The sequence below is a fragment of the Ambystoma mexicanum genome, chromosome 1p (genome assembly GCF_040938575.1).
Source record: "Ambystoma mexicanum isolate Mex_15411 chromosome 1p, UKY_AmexF1_1, whole genome shotgun sequence".
Taxonomy (NCBI): domain Eukaryota; kingdom Metazoa; phylum Chordata; class Amphibia; order Caudata; family Ambystomatidae; genus Ambystoma; species Ambystoma mexicanum.
The window spans coordinates 957,692,214-957,718,764 of record NC_090921.1 but is presented as its reverse complement, the minus strand read 5'-3'; the positions used below and the strand labels follow the sequence as shown (position 1 = coordinate 957,718,764).

Genomic DNA, 26,551 nt, shown 5'->3' with positions numbered 1-26,551 from the left:
GAGACGGGGGCAATGAAATATTTGTGGATTTACTGTCTGTGGCCTGAAAAAGATGGCAGAATATAATATTTCACAAATCTTGAAAAAGATCCGGAGAGATATATCCAAATGGGGTCGCTTAACGATGGGATTGTGGGCAAAAATGAATGCCATCAAAATGGTTTGTTTACCGAAAGTACTCTACATTATTCAATCCATCCCCTTGAAATTCACCAAGAAGGTCATTGGTAGAGTTGATAGGATCTTTCAAGAGTTCCTTTGGGGGAAAGGTAACAAGCTCTGTGAAGGAAGGGGGGTTTGGATAGCCTAATTTAGTGAATTATTGCACTGGGTTTGTTCTAAAAAAATCAACAGTTTATTTCTCTGAGGATAGAGAGTATGTCCCATACTGGCAGATTATTGAGAGTGAGCAATTCTCACCCTATGCCCTATGGGTTATGTACTCTATGTCTAAGATGCCAAACTCCACAATGAGATTGCCCACCATGAGTACTACTAGATGGGCCCTGCAAAATTGTATGGCACTCAAAGGAGAAAACATCTGGATACACTACGATGCATCCCTATGGTATAATGCAGGTCCACAGATAGCTAATAAAAAGCTTTGAGTTGGCAAAGCTGGATCAAGAAAGGTATACTGAGGATACGTGATGTCTGGGAAGGTGGTCATATGATTTGCTTTGCACATCTTAGAGAATCATTTGGGGTAGGGGCTAGGGAACGTGCACGTTATGGGGATCTAAAGGTTCTTTTGACGGAACGGCAGGGATTGCTAGGGGATCCCATGAAAGAGAGACCCGCGGTCTGTGAGGTTGTCCGTTCTCTTCCATGTGCAGTCTCAACGTACATGAGACTAATGCCAAAGGAAGACTCGCATAGGGAGGAGTGGGAAAAACTTCACCAAGCTTGGGTGGAGGAACTGGGTATGGACATTCCGAGTGAAGAGTGGGAGAGTCTACATTGTGTAGGTCTGCAATCAAAAATGGATTTGGGACTAAGGTATGTTAGGCAAAGGATTCTATGTAGATTGTATTGGACCCCTGCTCGAATGGCCAAGCTGGGACTATTAGATAATGATGTCTATAAGGGGTGTGGTCTTCATGAGGGTACCTTGATTCATATGCTATGGACATGCTCAAGGGTATCCGCCTTTTGGAGTGAAGTCCTGAATAGATTGTATATTATACTGGAGGACTCGCTACCATGTACATGTTATTCGACGATTTTGTTATCAAGCAAGGAGAGAGGTGATAAGACCAAAGCAAGGACGGAATGGATCAACAGGGTACTGGTAATAGCGACTAAACAAATATTAAAAGTTTGGAAATCAAGGAAAAAGCCAAATGTGGATTTTTTTTTTAAACATCATTTTTAAAAGAATAGTTGTTGTGTAATCTTCGTGGGATAGAAGTAAACTTGAAGACAGAATCGTGCAACTCGTAGGTATGACGACTCTCTTTGAAATGTAGGCTTCTGCCTAAGAGTTATAGGAAGTTGCAGAGAAGTGAATTGGTAACTGCAGAATGCGGTGCTGCGGCAAGATGACCTGTGTAAAAGTCACAACGACCCTTGTCTAAAAGTTGTGATCTGTATGTCCTAGGATTTAGGAGAAATTCTGACTCAGTGCAATAGAGTTCCATACACAAGACATAGGGTTCTGCAGATGAGTGGCACAGTCATTTTGACAAGTTACAGTGCTCCGTACATTGACACAGCTGGGCTCCCCGCACACAGTGCGGCAGGGGGTTAGGGAGTAACTGCTGCATGTCCTAGGGGAGGGCCGCTTCGATCTTCAGAAATAATTTCTTTCTGAAGGTTTCTTTCAGAAGAACCCCTCTTTAGAAAGAATTTATTTCCGTCCCAGTTGTTGCAAGATATTGGCCTTTGGCACCTCTGCGCATGGCAGTAACCTGGAAACTCTCCCTGCTTCCTGTCTGTGTTAAGCAACGTCGTAAGCCAATGGTCTGCCTGGAGAGGAGTCCCTCAGAGCGTTGGATTCAGCAAAAAGGTAAAAAGATTTTGTAAATATGTGTGCATGCGAGGGTGTTGCATGTTCATGAACAAGGGTGGATTCGCCTATGTAGAACTCCAGATTTCCTGGTATGCCTCTGCATATTGTCCCTCTTTTATATGGTAACCTATTTTATTTCCACATTTTCACATAGGAAAAGGTTTGGGCTCGCTGAATGTGTAATATGGGGCCAATTTGGAAATTATTTCCAGGGCCTCTTTTGGTCCACCCCTGTCCATAATGTATGTGGGCATATGTGCAAGGGTGTGTATATGTATTATGTATGTGAATCAGTGAGTGTATGATGTATGGGTGGCTTGTGCGTGTGAATGAGTGTGTATGGTGAATGGGTGCATGTGTGAATGCGCAACTGAATAGTGCATGTAAATGAGCGAGTGAATGTGTGCATGCCTGTCTTTAATGCTGAGCCGAGGATCTGATTTTGGCAGGTGGGGGTTGGAGGGGAAAGAGTGGGTAGGGGATGCCCTAAATCATTTTTACTGGGCTTCTTTTATAAAGTAAACATGGTCTGGTATTGCCTGGCTTGTCCGGCATTTGGGTGCAGCCAGACTAGCCTTTCCTTACTGTGGCATGCATTTTTTTACTGGTCATCATCAAGGGTAAAGCAACCGGTAGTGTTATTACGTGTCTAAACTGCAGCCGATTTGGGCATTTATTTAATTATGGAATGGCAAAGCCAACAGGCGTATTTCTTTACGTGGGGGTACTGCCATATACTGGCAGAGCAAGCATGTGCATGTTTTCTTATATTATCATTATAGTCATCATGAAAAAGAAAACAGGAGTATGTTCTTACATGGGAATACTGCCATATATGAATGCATCTAGAATGAAAATGTATGTGCACAGCTAGATCATGACAGTAGATTGGGAAATGCTCATGAGCACTGTTGCCTCTATTGGAGTTTTGGATTGGAGTTGCCCTACAAAATCAAATGCAAACTGTGAGACTTTTTACCCAATTGTTTGCATAATGTGTGCAGAATAATGCACCATTTGAACACATTATTCAAACATTTTGGTTGATTCAGGCTCCATCGCTACGCTCGGTCACCCTGGCATATTTACGCCATAATTAAGAAATCCACCATCCTCCACTGAGTGAGTGACTGGTGTGTAAATGGGTATGATTGAATGTGTGCAAGGTTAGGGCCAAGATAAGGGACCTTGGAACATGGAGGTTTTCTCACAGGTTTTATTGGCATTTTTGGGCAAAGCCAATTTGATGCACGTTATTACATGGGGGGATGGTTTGAGGTGGGGGGGTAGCGTGAGGGGCAGGCAGACTGGAAATATTCTGGGGCATGACATTTCTTTACTCGCATAAGGGGCAAGGCCAATATGATGTGTGTTCTTTCATGGGAGGGCGGGGCACTTTTTAAGGTGTTAACGGCAAAGTCACCATGAAGAGTATTCTTACTGAGTGTAGGAGTTTGGCAAGCATTTCTGCTGCCAGCAAACATGTGTTCTTCCTGTGGCAGGAGATTTTTACTGGCATTGAGGGCAAAGCCAACAAGAGAATGTTCATACATGGGTATACTGGAATATACTGGCAGAGCAAGCATGAATATGTTGCTATCATTACTGTGTGTAATATTACTGCCCATGCACAGAGTTGGCTGGTAAATTTAGATGCCGGGAGCCAGGCACAGCCCCTTGTTTCTATGCTAGGTGAAAGATTTAAGGTTTCATTAAAACCCATACTTGCATGTTTTACCTAGTGCAGTGCGCAATGTGCACCTGCAGCAGCATGATAATCATGCGTGTTGTGCATGTGTGGTAGCCCAGGTTGACCCTGAGTGTGGCAGGGCCTGTGCTCTGTTGCTGAGCTTGGCAAGGGGCCCCTGTCGGTGTGGCATTTAGGTGGACTCCCCAATTTGTGGTATGCCAATGGTTCTGTGCATTAGCGACAAGGGGCATGCATTTTTGTTGATGCAGCCCCAGAATTCTGTTCACCTGTTCTAGAACTGTCAGTGCGCTGTACAGTCGTGTTGATGCATCTTTAGTTACCTCATGCATCAAACAGTTCTATTGTCATGTCATAGATACCTGGTGGTAGCATTATTTTTGTTCTACGATGCAATATGATATAATGGTGTCTGATGTGTCAAAGGTTAATGGACATCGTAGTACGATGGTGCTAAGAAACAATAATCCTCAGTATGCGTTTGACGTTGATTCACTGGTGAATCGTGGAATTACTGCCAAATAAATTACCATTGGTGCCACTCAAACCCGTGTAATTGCCACAGGAATATGAGCAGTGGCATGGTAGTGTAAATCCCCATTTCTGGAGTCCATATGAACAACTTTGGGATTTTGAAGGAATTTACCACAATCGGTAATCTTGCAGCTCTAAACCTACGAATTTTGGAAGTAAAGTCAAGAATTTACATCCAGCACTTTGCTGGATGGAATTCCCTTATTTCACCTCCAAACCTTGTAGCAGAGCGGTGTGGTAATCTGGTGGTGAAGTGACAGGAACAGAACACTCAACTTTACTTTTGCCCTCACCGGCTTGCTCGTAATGAGGCCCAATATTATGTATTTGATGTTGACCTGTTCCAGAAATGTGTTAGACGCAATATGATTGTCCAAAATACAATATGATATATTGGTGTGAGACATCTCATACAGTGTTAGAAATTGCTGGGAGCTATTTAGCTCCTGGATGGGGTCTAGAAGAACCTGGTTATCTTGACACCAGCAGTTATCAGGAGCTACCTTTTGGCTCCCCCAAGCCAACTGGTACCACACAAATATACCTATCTGAATATTAACTCTGCGTCTGGGAAGTAGCATAAAAGGAGCATTAGTAAAACTCTAGAAGAAATTATAGATGAATGGCCATATGTATTGTGCACAAAGGTCTAGTTGCATCTCATTTGGAAGTTAGATTTGTTGTATACTATGTAATAGCGCCTCATTCAGCAGCAGCAGCATAGGTGAGGAGTGAGCAGTGTCACAAAAGATTGCTCTCTGTGGGGTGATCTGTCAGCCATTCTGTTATATTGTCTGTGTAATGCATAGCACCTCTTTCTGGCAGTACTGTAACTTGGCCTTGCCACCTTGCACCCTTTGTCAACTAACACAGTCAGCATGTGCACTGAGTTCCTCCTGCACTGGACTTCTGTCTCACTGCAAATCAAAAAGTCGTCTACTTCTGTAAAACTGTGCTTTTCATCTGTATGTTGATCAGGTCCATATGGATTACTCTGTTAAAGATAGATGGTGACTCGCAGTACCCCTGTGGGAGCCCAGTATGTTTCCACTTCTGGTTTCTATACATAAAGCTGGTCAGGTCCTGTGAGTCTGGGTGAAGTGTTGTTGGGAAGACCGCATTCTTCAAATCAATGACTGTGAAACAGGCAGCATTCTCCGGAATGCTGCACAAAATTGTCGCTGGGTTTGCAACTAGAGGATACTCTACTTCTCCAATATGATTAAGATGTCTTGAATCCTGAATGAAATGCCATGACCCCCCTTGCGCATGGGGTACACTGCTGTGTTGATATGGGGATTCTGATGGTACTAGAATGCCTCTCTCAATTAGTGCTGTGATTGTCTCATAAACGCCTTCATCTGCTTCCTTAGGGGGTACTGATTTACTCTGGGCAAAATCGCTGCTGGCTTCAGCTTGATCTTCATCCTCTTGGGCTTTTTATGCACCCCACGTCATAAGGACTTATGGTCCATAAACTGCTGGGTACCTTGGCCGTATCCTCCTCCCAGAATGAGAGTGGTGCCTCCAGTGCCATTACCATTCTTTGTGGCACTTCTCTGTAGTGTATCTGTAACCAGTACTTGAAACTCCTCTCTAACACCATTTCTAGTTCTTGGCTCTCCTCCTTAAATATTTATTCATCTGTCACTGTGGTCGGCCTGAACCCCTGTGCAACTGCAATTATTGCTCTCCATGACCGCCCTATGTCATCCATCCGGTGCATCGCAATCCAGTCTTCTCGATTGTAACTGTAACTCCCCCCAGTTATCTACTGTCGCCACTTTGTCCACGTGTGCTGGTGCGTAATCATTCTGTATCTGTGCTAGTTGCTGTGTGCTCCCTTAAATCTGTGGTGCTTGTAGATACTGGGGTGCTGGCATCTGTGGTACCTGCATCTGTGCTGTTGGTGCTTGTGGCATGTGTTGATATATTACCCTGCATCTGCCCGTGTGGTGGCTGGTCCTGTGCATAATAATTGTCCTGATCCCCTTGATATGGCTGCTGGCCCTGCCCTCCCCAATTCTGTTGCGACCCTCTGAACTGACATACCCTTAAGATTTGCCATGTCTGCCCACCGGTCCAACACTGTGGTGGCACACTCCCTTGCCCTTGGAAACCCCCGGGAAAGTCCCCTGGGTTCTGCTCCACCTGTTGCGCATATCCCAGAAACCCTCCTGGAAACCCCCGTTGATTGTGATGCATCTTTGGTCTGACGCCACATCCCCTCTGTCGTCCTCCCCTTCCTCGGAACCCCTGTTGTGGGCTGCCCCGTCCCATGTACCCTCCTCCCTTGGGCAGTGGGAACTGCTGTGGTTGTGACTGTTGCTGCGCGTGTGTTGTGGGGATGGTTATTATTGCACCATCCATCACATACATTGATCGTTTTATCTGTACAAGTTTTGCTTCATCTGCCTTCCTGTCCTCTTTTCTTTTTCTTAACATTCTCCTGCCGCAGCCTGCAATGGTGAACTATCGTGACCTTTATCTCTGGCCATCCCTTCTCCTCCATCCCTACTAACTTCCTTAGACTCTTCTGCACGGCTTCTGGTAGCCCCTGAACTAGTATAGCTACTGTGTCCTCAATGCCTGCCATACTGCTGCCCTGCAGTTTGCAAATGGTGACCCGTCATGGGTGGTGTGTTGTGTTGTCACCCCTGGGAACCCCGCCCTCTTCCATACGTCATCAGATGTGTCTCCTAAGATCGATACTAGAAGTCCCTTTAAGTCCCTTACCGCTACCCTATGGCCAGCGGTCATTTTCTCCATCTCATAAATCTTCTCCACTCCCGCACTCAGTGATGGATACCTACACTTCACATTCTCCTTGTCTGTGTGCTTCCATGGCACATACTGAGGTCTCAACCCTCTTCTCTCTAGTAAGGGAATCTGAGTGTATGCTGTCTCCTCCTCATGTGTCCTCCTAGTCAGTCTAACTTGTCGATTCCCCCGTCTAGCTCTCAATGCCTGCGCATGCATCTACTGTTTCCAATATAGGCACTCTCCTGTTGTTGTCATACGCTCTAGTCAGTTGTCCCCTTGAACAAGCTGAGGCTGTCTCCCCTCTTCTTTGTCCTGGGAGATCCCTAAGTCTATTGATATAGGTGCTGTGTGAGGTGTAAAAGTCACCCGCCTGCTGTACCTGCTCATCCGAGCGGCCTCCTCCCTCTCCCTGTGTATGCGTCCTAAACTCTCATGACATCCGTTTGTCCGCCCCGATCCCTGCTGACTGGGATTGAAACTGCTCCCCCTCTCGTCCCCACTGTATTTGTCCTCATTTTCAGACCAAGTGTCCATATTGCTGCAGAAATCGTCTGCAAAACTCAGTCTCCTCGATGTGAAGTCTGGGTTGTGCTTCATGCTGAGATCGATGTCTCTCAAGTTCTACCTACCGCCGCCTGCCCAGGCCCCTACGCCTGCTTCTCCTCCTTCGGTTGTGCTCCTGCCCCGAGAGTTTGTGCTATCTGGCTCTGTCCGTCTGTCCTCCTCAAATCTATCCTTTCCCCTATCTAGTGCTACTTGTGTCTATACCCCCGTTATTGCCTTCTCGTCCTCCTCCCTGTATGCTCGTTCCCTTGCCAGTCTGCCCAATTGCAACTTCCTCTGTTCTCTCTGCTAACTTGCATATTTCTTGCTCGGATATCTCCCTCTGTCTTTCTGCCTTCTCCAGTTCCCTTTTTCTTTAATCCCTCATCTCTCTTTCCGCCCTTTTCCGTTCCTTAACATCTCTCTCGATCCTTTCTTCCTGTTCCCTTTCCAGGTGTTCCTTCTCTTCCTCTCTCCTCCGCTCCCTATCTTCCCTTTCCAGTTTCTCTCCTCTACTTGCGCTCTAACCTCACTTCCCTCTCCTTGTCCCTCCTGTCTTCCTCGTCCATTATCTCTGCCCAATCTGTTGTGTCGCTGCTCCTCTTCAGGCCTTCTATCGCCTCAATCACCCCTTCTACCTCTCCATTTGTCTTCCCCTGAAGCTTCAAGAGTACCTGTGTTGTGTTACTATCCATTAGTTTGTGGTTATGCCCTCAAGCCTCTCCTTTGCACCCTGCTGCACCTCAGGGCTCGCCTCTGGGTCACTAGTCAGTTGCCCTGCGCCTTTCGGCTTCTCTTTCATATATGGTGGCAGTTTATAGGTCGTATTCAAATACCACTCTGCAGCTCTTAATTCGCTCATTGGATATATTCCTTGTTCGTCTGTATCATCTGATGCTACACTCGGAGGGGCAGGTGAAGGTGCGACGGGATGAGTCCCTGGGTCCTTCACCTCCTGCTGGCTTAGAATCTACTGTGGCCTCGCGCCATCCCTCTCGCCCTTCTGGAACAGGCACCATAACTCAAATATAGTCATGCACTTGGTCAGTTTCTTCCCCTTATAGCTACCCTGCACGTGTGTCAATAGTGATTGCTGCACGTCTTTTGAGAAACATCTGCATGGTGGCCATGGTTTAGTCAATTTCCCCTCGGTTCCCCTGGACCATTCTATGCTATATTTACAGATCTTCTCCCCGTAAGGCGGGCGTGTCTTACACAGGTGCTGAAGGAGTTTATCCCCCCGCATTTGCCCTGAAACATTTTAGTACCTTTACCTGACCTCAAGTTGAGGGTTTTGATATTCCACAGTTTGGGGAGAAAAGCACAATACAATAATAATACCTTTCAGTTTCTATGAGGCTCTTTTGCTCAGGTGCACTCCGCGCACCGCCCCTCCTTCACACTCGTTGCCTCCTCAGGCACACCCACAATCTTGTGAATGCGCCTTCTGCGCACCGCGGTGGTTCACCTCGTCTGCCAATCCCAAGTTTCCAATACTAACTCCTCACCATCTCAAGCTCTCTGTGCCCTATGTGCGAACCTAAGGTTGATGTCAGTAAGCTAACGGAATAATATAGGAAGATCAAAGACTGCATGCACACTGCAATAACCCGTTACTCCGAAATCACACATAAAAAACCACGGCTGTCTTCTTGCACTCCAGGCAGAGTATACCAACATTATCTTGTGATCGAACTGCACCCACTGCATCGCCTAGCATGCACAATGTCTCACTCAAGGAGATTTAATGAGTTGTCTCACCTTCCACAATCTATGCCAGCTCCCTTGCTAACCCTTATGGGGACAACGTCATCTATGACCCAAGCTAAAACGTCCAAACCACAGGAATACCAATATTGTACATTTATTCTGTCATCCAAATCCTCTAGTGGATAGTCTAGGTTATTCACCAGAACCTTGTACCTCTAATACCGAAAGTGCCTTAAACATAGAAAAGGGACTTCTACCTCCGCTCCCATGCCTATTCACTTTGATAAATACTTTGACAATACTCAACGACACTAGACAATACTCCACACTACTCAATACCCTCCCTCACACCCACAGTTGCCATTAGACTGGGTCAATACTTACACTCCATGGTTTGCTAGCACTGCTCGGCTGCTGGCTCCTCCTCAAGGCGCTCGCCTCCCCATCTTGGTCTGCCTGGACAACTGGCTGACTTTGGGCAGGATAATTCACAAGGGTCTCCTGACAACTTGTACACGGGGACACGTTTTCCCGCCTTCTCAAAAATGCAAGCGTCCTGCAGCCTCTCAGGTTCGGCGGCGAAGGAGACGACCTGGTGCCATGCTGCTGCAGCCAACCATCCTCTGCTACCAACTTGATTCCCAGGTATGCCAGAGGGCCACTAGGAGTTTGCAGACTCTCGGAAAGCCCAACACCTTCCTCAGGATAAACAGAGGACTCTGTCAACGGCAATTTCAAACTGCAGTTTATTACAGATAAAACCAACAGACGAACACGAACAGGAGAAATCCATGCTCATCTTGTTCGCTTTCGGTTCGCAGGCCGGTTTTACACTACAATTTTGTCAGGATGATGTCACAACCTGGGCCTTTTTCCAGGAAACCTATTGGCTCTCCTAATTGGATACTGAGCCTCTTACCACCTATAGTGCACCCTATACATGTTATTCTACTGGACCTTGCATGTCCGGTGGCTGGCCTGGTCCATCCCCAAGTCACTATAACAATGTTGCAATGTGGGGGTCTTACTATTGGTTCTTGTCCACTGCTACCCCACCCTAGCATACTCAACTGTGGTTGGCTAGAGCTGACGTTCCCAGACCTGGGATCTGCAAAGATTCTCAGCTCTTGGTGTACCTCTTCAAGGTAATAAGAAAGATTATGTGTCTGCATTGTAACATGTGTGTACCACCTTAGTCTATGAGAGTGCTCATTTGCTCTGTACAACACTTGTCTCATATTGTAGCATATTCTTTGCAGTCCTCTGTCTGGTAGCATGAGATTGGCTATCTTTCCCAGTGCTGGTCGCTGTCCATTGTCTGCTTCATCTGGGTCACGTGTCCAGAGACCACGGATTTGAGCTTTGCAGCTCTCAACTATGAGGAATTATTCACATTTACTGCATCTAGTGCCTTTGTCTCCTAGGGAATCGAATGTCATCTGTATTGTGTGTCTTGGCTGCGGGGCCTGTCTCACACACCTTGCTCTCTGTCCAGCTTGAATTCAGCTCAGCTCGGCTCTTGCTCAGAGGACTTTGGCCTGCTGGAATTTTCCTAAACCATCATAATGCGGTTTCTACAATATCCATGCTAAACTACATTCTCCATAGATTATTCAAACTTCGTTCTGTTAGGTCCCATTGGTGCTCCTGCAGTTCTATAGGGTTATTTGCATGTACGCATCTGCAAGCTTTGCTCAGGATCTCTTGCTTCTTGCGGTTCCTACTTTGCAGCATTTGGCTAGTGACAAAAATAATAAAAGCAATGATGGTATGTATATGTGGCTATTTTCTGTACCCTCGTGTTCTTCATGTATTTGAGTGCGTGTTTGTGTCCCGAAGTGTGCATGCCACGTGTGCTTCATGTCTAACGCAGCTACAACATGGTGTCTCTAACGAAGTAAGCAACATGGCTTCTTGGTGCTTTTAAGCAAGGTGTCTTTGGTCATAGCCTCGGGCTCCTCGTCCACGCTGGGGTAAATTTGTACACCTGGTCTGTAGGGCTGGTTGAGGGCGCATGGCTGGCTGAGGGGAATATTTCACGATGTACTTGCCAACCATTGGTCTGTTGGGAATTCGTCCAAAATAGCAGTGTTTCCTGGCCTTCTTCTGTGTCATATATTTCCTGGGAGGGGAAGGAGGGGGCAGGCTTCCCATCCTTCTTCAGTTTTTTGCACAGCATTTAATTTGCTATTTCTCTAACGGACACTTACCTCTCCAAACTAATATGTTCTCGCCCTTCTTAATCACTTCTGCTCGCACAACAGAGACCATATCATTTCAGGGCCTTAGAAGAGAGAGAGTTTACCCCTCAAGGCAGATATGTTTTGAAAATTCCTCTTGGCATTTTGTTTGATTTCTTCTAGACCTCTCAAAGTCATTGGCATCACTTGACAGGATTTGCATTTGTATTATGAACTTTCTTTGTTGCCATGCACTTTAAATATCAAGTGCACATTTACGCCAAAGGGAGAAGGATAAGTGTACAGTACTGCACGAATTCCAATGTACTAATGTGTCGCAGCCAGCTTAGAGTTTGACCTCCATTCTGAGAGCCCTTATCCTTTTATTCTCCCTCATCAGAAATGTCTACCTTTTTGAAATATTGCTGCACCAAAACATGAAACAATTCAATGAGAAATGCATGCCATGGCAACCCCTGGATTGCACTGCGCACGCCGGTCATCTCCTAACCGCCTCATAAATTAATGCAACATTTGATGAGGACATGGAGAGACTCTTGCCCTTTTGTGTTCCAATTTCACTTTTATTTCCTATGACAGTAAAACATTATATTTGTAATTGCAAGGCATATTTCATTCAGATACCATGTTTAATTCTTCAGTATTTTCATATTATGGTTTGAAGGAAAAACAGCGCGATCAATTTGTGGATAATGTCTGTCCTGCCAATCCAAATCCCATCCGAAATTGTCCAACCTGTAGTTGCCCTTTCTTGCTCAAGTTAATAAAATCAGTTTAAAATATCTCTACCTGATTTCTATTTTTTTTGGCATACTTGCTATCTATAACTTATCTTTTTGGATGTGTGTAGCTCCTGGTCCAAATTTGGGCCCTGCTAGCTAGGGCTAAATGTGTGTCCTCAGAGGGAAAAAGACAGACACACCAGGGTATATTCATATTTTATTTATTGATGTGTTTATATAGTGTCTGTGTGTTGATAATGGACTTACCTGTTCTTGTGGACTATACCATCAAGTCAACCATGGGGCTGGATGGAATGCAGGAAAGAAAAAGAAAAGAAAGAACAATGGGCACAGTCTCCCCTGCCGATTCCACTCCAGAATGTTAAGTGAAAAAATAAATGTTAAGATAATGGTTGGAGGGGGTGAGGGTAGTCAGTCTAACTGCTCTCTGGGGGGCTGTGGCCTTCAGACCCCCCTCTCCCCGGGGGTAGAAACTCCTCCATCACTGGGCCATGTATGCCAGGAGGGGCCCGGCACCTACTGTGGACCTGGGCTGCTTGCCTGGAGCAGCCAGGTCACTTGCGGGCCCTGGAAGCTGTCTGCATTCTGACTGGTCCCAACAGAAAAGATCCTGCACCCTGTGAGTGGAGCAGTCCAGGCAGAAGAGCAGGGTTTCCCAGCCTGAGCTGCTTGTGAAGGGCTGCCTGGACCTGCTTGAGCGACAGTGCCCCATGTCGCTTAGTCCTAATGGGTCTGTATGCAAGAGCAGCCTGGAATGTGAAAGGGAGCGTGGACGCCGAAGTCGGCCCACCTCATTGAGTGGGACAGTGAAGAAAAGTCCTGACCCGCTGCATCGGCTCTGCCCAGGGTGAAGAGCTCTGTGTATCCTCTAGAACATCTTTGTTAGGCCCAGCTCTCGACATTGCATACCGAAGCACAGGGATAAAGGTAGCATCCCAAATCAATGACACTTTGGAGATCATCATTTTTATGCATTATTAGAATGGTATCTTCTTTGATGTTAACTAATGGTGTTTAATGCATAGTCTTTGTTGCTGAAGAATACTAGGTATGGGCGAAGCAGTGGCGATGGGGCAGCCCCACATGGTGAACAGGGCTGCTATGAAGAAAGAAAAAGGTGCACGCCGTGCATAGGGAGCTAGTGGTTGCTCATGTCTTGGATGAGGCACCACCATGATGGAAGCCCCATGAAGCCAGCAAGAAGCAGCTAATCTTGGCTCTATACCTACAACATGTCAATATAAAACGGTACTTCCCTGATCCAAAGGTGTGGGCTGTCAGTGGATTGAGAACCACCAATACACCCACATGAGGGCACAGTGTTTAAATACAGTTGGGTACATCTAAAGTATGAAATCAAGTCAACTCAAACAGTGAATTTAAGAATTAACTGAAGTAAAGCCATTAATGGATAAAGCAATACAGTGACATTGAGATGATTGCCAGTTAATTGTATTCAGTTGGGAACAAACTAAGAGTGTTCCTAAGTGAACAGGTGAAGGGATACCATGTGGTGCTGGGCCAGTATGGATAATCGGAAGACTATTACTTTGAAGAAAATGTCCTTAGCCCATTCAAGTGACTTTGCAATGAGGGAATAGAGGGTGAAGCATTGCGAATGTTTGGAAGCTTGTAACATGAACACGCTCTGGACAAAACTCAAAAAAGGTATTTTGTGGAGATTCGGGCATTTGCAGCAGAGAATTCAAGAAAGAGCCTTTTTTGGGGGTGTGTGGATGTATTTCACAGTTGTCTTTTCACGGTTGTTGCATGAGGCATATTATTTTAATGGTGATGGAACAACACGTTGGGTGTTTGTGTAACAATACTCCTGATGAAAGTTCAGTAACATCAACATAAAGGAACCAAAACATGTTGAGGACAAGAAGCAACACATTGTTCATATTATGATTAACTTGGTCAGAAGTCCACAGAATATTCCAAGAAACATTGTGTCGAAACAACCAACCTTTGGGGCTCTTGTAGTTTTAGTTCAGTACTAGGCATGAACCTGTCAGGTTAGAAAACGTGTTCTTTGCTGATTAACTTTATACAAAAAAGTGTTGTTTTATGTAAAAGAAAACCAAACCTGTATTTTTTTAATGTGTTGATTTTAACTGAGTCTTGTTCTAAATATAATTAAGTAACATTGGAAGTAATTATTTGAATTCTGGTTTTGAAGGGCCTGACAGACAAAACACCAGCAGGTATAGGAGGGGTCCTGTGGAGCAAATTCTTCTTTGTGATAGAGGTTAAGTCCACCATGATGACAGCAGGGACATCAGCCGGAATCATTTTAATTAGTAGGCCGAGGTCGATGAAGAAGAGATTGTGGATGGCGGTGCACAATAGATTACTAGGATAGGGAACGGGTGGGAGAACAAAAAATTGACAGATATGTGCTCTTAGGAAGAGGGAGGAAGATGAGCTGATGGTGTTTAATCACTGATAATACCACCACATTTTTCTACTAGTCAGTATCGATGCCAGTGTGGCATGCAGCCAAAATGGGAGTGTTAAAGGGGGCGACGTTTTGGTGATTGCCTCATATTGATGATGGGAGTCAAAGTGGGGTGTGAGAATGGGCGTGTTACTTAGAGATTTGGCATTCCAGAAGCACAGAGTGAGTTCAGTAGGTGAGTGAGATGGTGGATAGAACATTGGGGTGGTTACTGAGGGACAGAAGTACAGTATATGATGGTGAAGTGGGTCGGATGAGATTGAGATGACTGACCAAGGTGCAATTTATGTGGTGAATGGAGGATGGGCAAAGAAAAAGGGAGTTTGAGATTGGGTCAGCGGTGAGGCAATTTAGGTGAGTATGTGAGTGCACAAGTGTGAGGAAGAGTTTGGTCATAGGGTGAGTTGAATGTGCAGGAGAACGGTGAGCTGGAAGGTGGCCAGATAAGGAGGTGGCCAGATGTTGGGAATTAGAGACCTGTGGATGCAAAGCAGATGGTGCACATTTTGTCAGGTGCAAGTGAAGCACACCAGGAGCAGAGGTTGCAGCCCTCAGCTCATCTCGGGCCAACCAAACTGGTGATATCCTGGTCTTCTGTTGTCCTTAGGTAAGGGTGCCCAGTGATGGGATTGTATGTGACCTTGGACACCAGTACCTTGGCTGCCGGGTGGGGTAGTTGCATTCTCTCATGACTGTGGCCTGACTGGTGGCATATTGCTTCTGTCCTCTGGTGGAACTGACGTTGAGAGACGAGGGTGCAATCTTGGCGAAGAGCTGATTATAGGCCATTGTAGACGGCAGGCAAGGAAAAGGGGTCACTTGTTTTCCCACGGTCCCTCATGATCATATTCTCAGAAAATGTACATATATGTATGCCTAGTCCTTTTAGAGGACGTCATTTTGTTTGCAGAAGTTAATGTCTTCTCTTTTGGTGGGAAGTTATAACTTGCATATGAAATAACTGCTGTGAATGCCTGTTCGGAAGCTAATAATGCAGAGAAACACCTCAACTTTTCTCACCTAACCCTACTTCATGTTTATAAATAAAATGCAGATAGTTCTTAGTTATGTACTCCAAGTCCTAACTTATTTTAGTCCACGTCATTTTTCATTCTTGTACGTTAATTGTAGTTTTTGCGTATTATCAATTCAGCGTTGCAAGCACCAGTATGCAGTATGATGTTACCCCAAAAGCCTGGACTGACTGTTTCAAGCTTCTCACTGTCCTCCGTATGGATTGCATACCACCCAAAAGAGCCTGTGCTAGTGTGGTGATGTTTTTAGCTATTGTTAGGCACAGACATGCAACGTTTGTGTGCGACTGTATCTGTAAATACTTTATGACTGTAAATTATGTTTAATCTGATATATGTTAATCATATGTCTTCCATTGTTGCCAGTGATAACACTTGTAATGTGTATTACCTGCTCTCCAATGCCCAGATACCTACAGGTTTGGCACGCTCTACAAATGTTAAATAAATAAATAAAAATGATACAAATGCGATTTGCTGCCTCCTACACATTTATTCTGTGTGCCAAACATGCAACCATAAGGGGCTAGTCAGCTTTGTGTAAATACAGACTACTTTGTAATTCAATTTACTTTTCAGTAGGCCCGGAAAGGAAAGCCATGTGGGGGCTTGATAAAGACAATCTGACCTTACCAATAGTAAATAACGCTATTCTGGAGCTGTAACTTGCCAAAGAAAATGGTCTCTCCCACATTCCACTCCACAGTGGTTGACTTGTCCCTGCAAATTAATAGTCGTGCTAAAGTGCCATTAGAAGCAAAACAATGCAACCTACGGACAAGTGATGAATTTCTGCCTCGACAATGTTGTTTCATCATATACACTTTATACCACTATTTTTGTCACATTAGACTGCATTAAATAGTGGCGATAAAGCGGAAACTAAAAGTCTTTTCCGTAGAAAATTGGGCAGTGTTTTCTAGTAAAAAGTGTATACTTATTCCAGGCCTGTGATTATTTGATTCCCTGCTTACATTGCTAAAAAAAGTTGTCAAACACGGTTTACTGCACTGACATTATTGCATACAGATACTTGACCTCTACATGGTTCGCATGTATACATTTTTCTTGCACATGCAGGTACAAATGCTCTCCCTTGGCTCTTCCACACATGCCAAAATAGGGAGCTGCCCAAGGTTCTTGCTGGGAATTATTAAGGTTCGCTGTGGCAAACGTACAGGGGATCCCAGAGCGATTGCCACAAGAGAACCATCGCTCCACCCTGCGTTACCCTGGGACTATGTCAGCAGAATGGGGAGCAACTGACAGTCCAGGGATCACCCGTAAAATGGACTCTTACTGTACTGATCATGGTATAGTGTTCTCCCCTGTCCTTTCAATTCAATTGGTTCTTCAACTCGCTATAGACACCAGTGTAATCCAAGCATTTAACACATGTTAACACCAGCAGAAGCATGGGGCCCTCGGACTACTCTCTTCTCAATTATGGGCAGCTTTAGAGGGGAAAGGACCAACACCGGTCCCTTGCAGCTTGGTTGGTGTCTGTGTCTACCCAGAGCATATTTAGCTCTCAGCTCTCCTCCTTCTTAATGGCAGGGCACAACCTCCCTCTGTCAAGGCTTAGCTGCTTATCAAGTGCATCAAGTGTTTGTATGTTGTGTGAATGTTGTATTATTTTTATATGGGATTTCCTGTGCCATGTCATCTGTAGAATCTGGTTCAAAAATAATTTGATCATTGCGGTGGCAGTACTCACTAATGGGATCAGTTGTGTACATGTGCGCCAGCAAGGCTAGCTTTAACAATTGAATGGCCAGGCCAACCACCTTACAGTGTAGCCACCATTAGATGGCCTGGCCCATGTGAATAATGTAAGGCTAAAATTAATGAACACTAATGCGTTTTCCACATTCTGAATTAGGACTACGTGCATCGCTAGCTGGATCTCTTACCAAAACAGAATACCACATTCACACACAAAGTACCATTATCATCTATGTACATTATTGACTCTCCCAATGAGTTTGCTCCAACCTCCTGTGCAAAACTAGACGCTTCCCAATAAAAAGCTGTACACTTCAATTTGTTGAAAAACAATTAAAAACAAAGGAAAGAGTATACAGCTACCCTGGCAGACCTATCGTTTCAGCTATAGGGTCATTACTGGAGCCATTATCCCAATATTCAGATTTTTTCCTGAGACATTTTGTCCTAAAAAGGAAATCGTATGTCCGTGACCCAACACAAATTATTAATATACTAGCCACACTAATAACTGAACGAAATGATGTACTGGTGACGTTCGATGTAGAAGCCTTGTACACAAGCATCCCCCAAGCTGCAAGTATAGAGGAAATGCACTCATACCTAGATCGATGCACTGAAACTAAAGAAAAAGTATCAACAGACTTTATCCTGGAATGTATCCGGTTGGCACTTACGGAAAACGTCTTCCTGTTTGAAGACCCACTATTCAAACAAATTCACAGAACAAGCAGAGGAGCGACTTTCGCCCCATATATAGCCAACTTATACATGGATAACTTTGAGAACCAGTTTCTATTTCAAGACGCACATGCTCTGCTCACACACTTGAAGCTCTGGCAGTGATACATCGACAATGTGATGATGATTATTTACAATCATACCATCATTGACTTGAACTTCTTTTTGGATTGGCTCAACAGGTGTGACCCGTTTCTGAAATTTACCATGACGTCTGACCTCCAGACTGTCCCTTTCCTAGACCTTATGATCATGAAAACGGACTACGGAACCATTGAGACTACATTGTTCAGTAAACCGACGGACACATACACTCTACTGCATTACACAAGTTATCATCCTTCGAGCCTCAAAACCAATCTTCCTGATGGTCAATTCTTGAGGATAAGAGGGAACTGTTCCCAGACAGCGGAATTTACGAGACATGCAGGATTCCTGGAAAAAAAGGCTGAAAGACAGAGGTTACCCAAGTACAACAATAAACTTAGCCAAGAGAAGAGCATGACATACTACTAGAGTGTCCTGCTTGACAGCCTGCCAACAAAAGCAAGAAGAGCGAATCACCTGTGTGTCCAAATACAGTGCTATCAGCAATACTCTAAAAAAAAAGTTATCTTAAAAAATTGGAACATCATACACGCACCGGATCTCAATCCAACAAAACCATGCTTTACGTTTCAGAAGCCGCAGAACTTAAAACAAATGCTTGTGCATACATATGAGCTAAAACAACCTAGACATGCATCCATTTTGAATGCATGGGGACTACCCCCCGTTGTAGGTCACAACAAATGCGGCAACGGCTCTGTATGTCCTCTTACAAACAATTTGAAGACCATGGATTGTATGGTCCTACTTGGTAATATAAAGACTTTTAAAACTGCAGAACAATGTGGGGGATTTACGCCATTAGATGTCCATGAAACCTGATGTACATTGGCAAAACAAAGAGAAATTTGCCAAAGGATTGAACACAGATCATGCCTAAAAAACCAGGTCCCCGAGAAACCAATGGTAGAACATTTCCAGGTGGAAAAACATACATTCAATGACTTTGTTTGGTTTATGATCCAAACTACTCCAGCACTAGCATGAGGAGGGGACCAAGATATACGCCTCAGATAATTGCAACAGCGTTGGATCCACACAGTAGAAGAAGGTCTCAACACAAGTATAGAAAGGGGTCTGTTCATTCACCTGGGATGATCTTAAACTTTCGCAAGGGAACTCCGCCATGGATGAAGTACAAGTGAACCATGTAACCGAACACACAGTAGATCGAGAGAGCATGTGTTGGTCTTCGTGGGCACCCATAATTGAAATAAAGTACCTGTATAGCACAAGTCTTCTGTCTTGCTATATGATTCAAATAAACATAGTAGTATAAGCATAAATATATAGACACAGCAGATGCAGACTCTCAAATTACTCTAGTGTAACAACTGTTAAAAATGCTAATGTATTCAATGCTTGTACTAAATGACTTTGACAATTACCATGTCATTACACTGCGGTCGCTTTGTTATGCGCCCAAGAAGATGGCCATAAAACACAGCCTTGATGTTATTTCGGAACCACCATTCTGTCTTTCTAAAAGCATTTGAAAGGGGTCCAATGTGCCAACCATCTGAATCCAAAATTATCCACAATGTATGCACCGTAAGACTTTTGACAACTACTATGTTTTCATACTATTGCCACCTTTTTGCATATTGTAGAAGATGGCCGCAAAACACAGTCGTAACAGCCGGCACAGTATCGTTGCTCTTTCAAAAAAATGCTCCAAAAATGTTTTTATTGTGTTTTCTTAAAACTAACATGCAATGAAAAATATGACGTTGAACTTTTCTTGAGTATGTTTTATGGAACCATTGAATTATGTAATAAGATGTGGGTGATTTTAAACTCCTCAGAAATATATGCACTTATCAGTGCTAGGATCGATATGTAGGCGCTCACATAATTCAGTCATCACAGGCTAGCGCCAAAAACACTGCAGTATTCGAGAGCCCTCCAGTAGTTAAAAAGAGAAAAAGGACTCTAGCCGTTTCCTTGGTATCCAGCAGACTCAGACTGAACGTGGCTCCGATGGTTGCATCAACGCTGTGCCTCTGTGTACCTGCCACGAATAGAGCGATTTAGAGTAAGTGCCCGCTTTGTATCACCACTGTGCCCACTTGCTTAAATATCCATTACACAGACGGCGAGCGGTCTGCTCTGGGCTCCAAATATACACGGCAACCATGGCAATGTAGCACGCCATGTTGCTTAAAGAGGGGACTATCTTACATCGGCGCAACTCTGGTGCACACTATCTGCCCCCTCCGGGCCCCCAAGTACACTGCAATCTAATAGATTGTGCTGGTTTCGGGATTGTTTTGGATATGGCAAGGCTGTCTTCATAATGAGCCACGCTCCAGGTCTATAATTTTAGAAGCCAGGCAGGCTCCAGCAGCGTTTTTTCTCTATTTCCACCCCGATAACCATAGGATAAAGGAATCCTCTATGTTTAATAAGATTATATGATGTCTCTCAGCGTGAACAGGGTGCCCTCTAACATACTACTCTTTCCACAGCGCCAGTGAAGAAAAGCAGCATAACCAGGAACTGGACTAAGCTCAGTATTATCATTTGCGACTCGTGAAGTTGCACACACTGGAAGGTCAGTAATACATGCCTTTACCTGTTGTGATTTTAAAGGATATACCTCGTCAGCCCGTCGCAGGTTACTCTAATCAGATGTTTTTAACTAGATATTTGTTATCAATTCAGATCCTCACCTAAACCTAGGAAAAGAGCTGTCTAGGATCAATCTCCATCCAAACGGAAAGAGACTTCCTTCTGGATTAATGATGTGCTTCCCCGATGTGTCTGAATAACTTTCAGGTGAGTAGTTATCTCGAAATGTGTTTCACACTAATCAGTGTGCCCATTTATATATAGCAATAGACCTCAAATCTCTCCACTCTATTTTGTTCCATCATAGATGCCACAAACCGAAAGGGTTAGATGAACGATTTAGCCTCGTAAACTAAATAACCTACTGTCCTGATGGAGTGCCATACACACACCTAGAAATGATGATTGCCGAAATGTGTGAATCTTCATAGAGAGGCTGAAACACGTTGTGTCGACAATATTCTTTAGAAAACACCCATAAGCAGAAAAGAGAGTGTTGGCACGTGATCCGCAGGACAGTCTTTGGTGTTAACCACTTTTGAATAACATACTCTTTCCAGACAAATGAGCGAACTGTAATATAAAACAACCCATTCTGGAGAGCACAATAAGTGGTACCTAGCATACCCATATACATCAACTTTGTATAATTTGTCATTTTTCATACATCAAGAAAACACCTGTACGAACCACACATTGTACAAATGTTTTTATGTGAATTTGTATTTTCTGTATGTTTTTTAATTGTGTTTATATTTGTTGAATAAATAATGACGTTTTGTAACACAGAAGGGTGAGCTTGCTGAGTACAGTTTTATTCTACACCTGCACTTCCCTGAGAGGTACTAGCAGGCCTATACTCAAGAGGGAAGGGTAGCTGTATACTCTTTCCTTTGTTTTTCATTGTATAATAACCCGTTTTTTTTATTATGAGCCCCCCAGAACAAACAATTCGGGGTTGACACTTGTTTCTAAAACACCTCAATTTGTTTCCAGACATTGGTGGAGATTGCTGTTTTACACACGTCAGAAAAGATGCGCTGGTTGTGCTTATGCACTCTTGACTTTAGGTGGGAACCCTTTTGCCTGAAAGGCTGTTACATTATATGACAAACTGTGGGGTGATGCCATTAGAACAAGACTGAAAGATGCCATTGGTTGAAAGACTGTGCAGACAGAACCTGGTTACAGCTCTTAACTTGAGCCCTGCTAATTTTAGTGTTGCAATATATTTACCCTATTGGAAATGGACATTACTTTATTACCCTGTACAAAAATGATGTTACTCCCAATTTAAAAAAACAAAGTAAAGTAATCTCACTTCAAAGTCTTAGCTGGAATCACCCATAATCCTTACCCCTGCTCTGACCACATCCAAATACATGAGATCCTCAAGGACATCAACCAATTTTGATGGTTTAAGTGGGATTTTAGATTTCGGTTGTCTGAAGATCAGACCTGGCCATGAGCACCCTGAATAAACACCATCTGAAATGCTCCTTCATCTACAAGGCCCTCATTATGAGTGACCCTTAGAGTGTAGAGGAAGGGGTACTCTTATGATATGCTGGTTTAATCCTTTAATTTGGCAATTTACCTGCTACTTACATTAGGTCAGCGGATGGTCCATTGCCACTGTTGAACCCTTCCATGAGCATGTTCGCTCCGGATTCCATGTCTAGGAGTCTTTAATTTGGATAGGCTTGTATGATCTGTACATATGAAAACCTGCTGCTAGCGTTTATCTCTGTTTTTCCTCCTGCTTCCTTTCTCAAATAGGACTTATAACATGTTAACCTGGATTTTTTAGGAGCTTGCATGCAGCTGCCATTGAACCATTCAGGGATTCCATGAGAGTCCCAGAGCGGGCAGAGTAGCCTGCAGTACGGTTTATTTAACAATGTTATGATGACAGAGTCATAAAAATGTGCTGTCCAGTTTGGCCCAGGGAAGCCTATTTGTGCTGGCAACTTAATCACTGTGTTTCCTGTGCAAACCACCGCCCCACCACCCCGTCGGGAGGGGCCAGGAATGCAGGAAGAATATTGTAGAAACACCATGTAAATAAGAGACTGGTATATTCAGTCATGGAAACTCCAATAACCATCTCCTCCCTTCCCCCAGCTCGGCACATTTTTAATGCTGTGGCATTCCACCACCAGGTCAACCTACAGACTGTGTGCATTGGGTTACACAAGGTGATAACTTTGTGGTTCAATTTACACACCAGAGCTACAAGTTCTCCAAATTGTATTTTGACCTTCCAAGTGCAGGGTCATGCTGGTCCTTTGCTGAGAGTTTCATTCACTATTGGGATTTTCAGATCATTTTCCCCTTCCAGCAAACTATATCTAAAGCATTTAAGCATCCCCCAGTGCTGTCTTTAATTATGTAGCATTTGAGTCGTTTCTTCCGTCTTTTCAGGTGTGTTTCTCTATGTGAAATTTCTGAACAAACTTAACATTGATCACATTCAATAGATTAGACCCAAGTTAAAGCAAATTGAGGATTTCTTGAGCTGCAATACTTTTGTGGCGTTCATCCGGTTCCATGTGTTAATATCCCCGCAAAAATATCGCAATACCAAAATATCGCCATATTTTTGCGGCGATATTGACCCATGGACCCTGCGGGCGACACCCCCGCATTATTTTAAAATGTGCAGGGTAGACTCCTGCAACCCTCGTGCCCTCAAAATATCCCCCCCCAAAAATATTGCTTATGGCGAGACAAACGGCGATATTTCTGGTGGGGATATTTTGTAGGGATACCGTTCATCCCCCGTACCAGGGGCTGGAATGGGGGAAAACAGCCTGGCCCAAGTTATCGGCCCATTTGCAAAGCGAGGGTGGATAGCGAGGGCTCCGGGCCGTTATCCCCCATTCCAGCCCCTGGAACAGAGGATGAACGCCATTAGCACACCGGGTTGCCAAAGCAGTAACCCGGGGATGCTAAAAAAAAAGATTTTCCTTCCTACAACGGGACGTGCACACAGCGTCCCGCTGTAGGAAGGAAAATCCTTTTCCAAGGTAGCCACCATGGAAAGGGAAGGTGGGTCTCAGTACAGAGCCCCTCTTCCCTTTCCATGGTGGTCTGCAGGAGGCAAAGGGAAGGAGCGGAATCGGCGGCAGGTAAAATAAGGTAAGAAGGGGGCAGGTAGAGAAAGAAAATGGGACGGAGTGTGGGGGGAAGATGGCAACAGGGGGAGCTGGCTGTCAGGTGGCTTGGAACTCGGGCTTGTACCGGCGGTTCAAGCCTGTGTTTGTAGCCACCTGATTGGCTGGCTCCCCCTGCCTCGGCACTAATGCCTATTGAATGCCACTTATGTTGTGTTATAAGTATTTGATATAACACAACTATCCCCCAGGGGTATCTTAGTGCTGTAGTGAGAAAAAACCCCAAAGAAGCAATCGTTTAGACAGGCTACACGAGGTTAAAGCACATTGGACAGACAAATGTTTTTATAGCCTTACGAAATTTGAGGCAGTCATCTATTGACCTAAGAGGCAGGGGAAGAGAGTTCCAGAGAGAGGTTGCTGTGACTGAGAAAGCCCTACCCCCAACAGTTACCTTCTTGACCCATGGGACAAGAAGAAGAAGATGATGATCAACTGAGTTAAGGTAGATAAGGAACAGTCTTCTCACGAAGATGGAGGGCTCCTTGACCATGCGGTGCACGATGCACCATAGAAAGAGACTTGCATTTCATCCTACTCTCCTTGGGAAGCCAGTGAAGCTTGGCTAAAATTGGACATACAAGGGAATACTTGGGTAAACCGGTAACCAGCCAGACTGCTGAGTTTTGTACAATTTGTAATCTTTGGAGATGGTATTTGGGCGGAGCCAACACGGTGGCATTACAATAATCCAGAATTCCCATAATCGCAGATGAAACCACTGGCCCACCAAGATCAGAGGGTAAGAAGGGGATTATCTTTTTTAGGGTTTTTAGCTTCATGAGACCCAAACAACATCTAGCACTAACTTGAAGTTCCGGGGAAAGGAAAGCTGAGATTTGGACTCCCAGATTCTTTACAGACTCCACCGGAGACAGAAGGACACCCAAAGATGGGGGCCAAACGTCCAGAGGCACCAAGGAATCTTAGAACCAACTAATAAGACTTTGGCTTTGTCTCCAGTGAGTTTTAAACAGTTTATATTCATCCAAGAGCCAATGGCTGCTAAACAGCCCAGCAGATGAGATGCGACTTCGTTCAAATCTTGATCCACCCTCGGGATAAACTGGGAGTCACCTGTATAAGCATACAAATGACACCCATAATCCTGTATCAGATTAGATAAATGATGAACATAAACTTTAAAAATTAAAGGGGAGACCACAGAGCCCTGTGGAACCCCGCCGGGTAGGGCAGACAGGGACGGTCTAATCAGAGGGAGTGATGCTGGTTCGTTCGGAAAGAAAAGATCTGAACCACTCAAGGGCCTTGCCTGCGACTCCCACTTGCTCGAGACGGTGACAGAGGATGGTATGGTCAATGGTGACAAATGCAGCAGAATTAGAAAACCTACCCCATCCTAATCCGTATTCTGTTTAGACCATCCACAACTGATACTAATACTGCCTCCATACCCATAGATGGTCGAAAACCTGCTTGATAAGGGTTGAGAATGGAGGCCTTCTCTAAAAATAAATCTCAGCTACATCTTCCAGCACCTTCATGAGAAATCAGAGAAGTAAAGTGGGCTGAAAATTGGCTGGGGATGTGGGATAAAAAGTACATTTTTTAAATAAAGCAGTCACTATGAACAAAACGGCTCTTTATCGGTTTATTGGTTTTGATCTTAGTCCTATGAACGTTGAGTGATACTTCTTCCCTCATTTGCTCAATTATAAATGTGAATATTTTGTTGGTCTATATATTTAACCATCACCACCGATTTCTTGTGCTTTGATGCCTATTTGGATTGGAATAAGATATACTATGAACAAAATTGAGCATGTTATGTGGCTGCCTAATTTGTTTTGCATTTTCTGTGCCTTTTATACATAAGAAATATAGATTAATCTTTTCTTTTGAGCATTCCATCTTGTATCCTGCCCATTAAAACATCTCTGAGATGGTTTCCGCTCAATCTAAAGCTAATTGTTCTCTCAATAAGCTCCCTTACAAAATGCAACACCCTCTTGAGAATGAAGTGGGCTTGTGTTATTATCAGAGTGCCTTTGATCGCAAAGGCAACAGAGGAGCTTGTTAATGAACTAGCTCCAAATAAATTAACGCCTTCACCCAAGCAGTCTGCCTCATGCACTACTTGCAAATTTAATTAAATGGCATTGCAGAACAAATCAAAGTCAAATCTGATAAAAGACAGATTTATGATTAAAATTGCCTTGAGTAGCTATCACACAGCCGCATCTACAGGCATATTTGTTTGCCTTTCTTTAACCATGAATTCTGAGTTCTGAGTAATGAAAAATGATCAGGCTGAAAGAAAACGTAAAAATAACACATTTTACACTCAAAGTAATGTAAACAGTAAAAATAAATACATTCTATTTAAAAAATATATATTTTTTTTATTTATTGAATAGCATGTTGGTTCTCCATGCGCCATCAAGTTCAACAGAGTGCCTCTTTTTGCTCTTTCTTGTTTCCGTCACCAAAGTGACCCATGATACAAAGCTTCCTGCAAGCCCCTCTCACCAGCTCAACTTCATTCTGTTCTTGAACAGAAA

At 44.2% G+C, this 26,551-nt stretch overlaps 1 protein-coding gene across 4 annotated transcripts in view; it reads left to right on the top strand.

Moving 5' to 3' along the window:
* CPNE2 (copine 2) overlaps window positions 1–26,551 on the top strand; it is a 947,004-nt gene that overhangs the window by 72,638 nt on the left and 847,815 nt on the right. Inside the window, exons 2-3 of one of the 4 annotated variants that reach the window (XM_069653462.1) lie at window positions 20,751–20,836; window positions 20,947–21,060. The exons of 1 other annotated variant lie outside the window; for it this stretch is intronic. The gene's annotated coding sequence lies outside the window, so the exon portion shown is untranslated. Of the gene's footprint in view, window positions 1–20,750; window positions 20,837–20,944; window positions 21,061–26,551 lie in introns of those variants that run through there. 2 more of the 4 variants (XM_069653479.1, XM_069653488.1) reach the window with 2 other exon arrangements.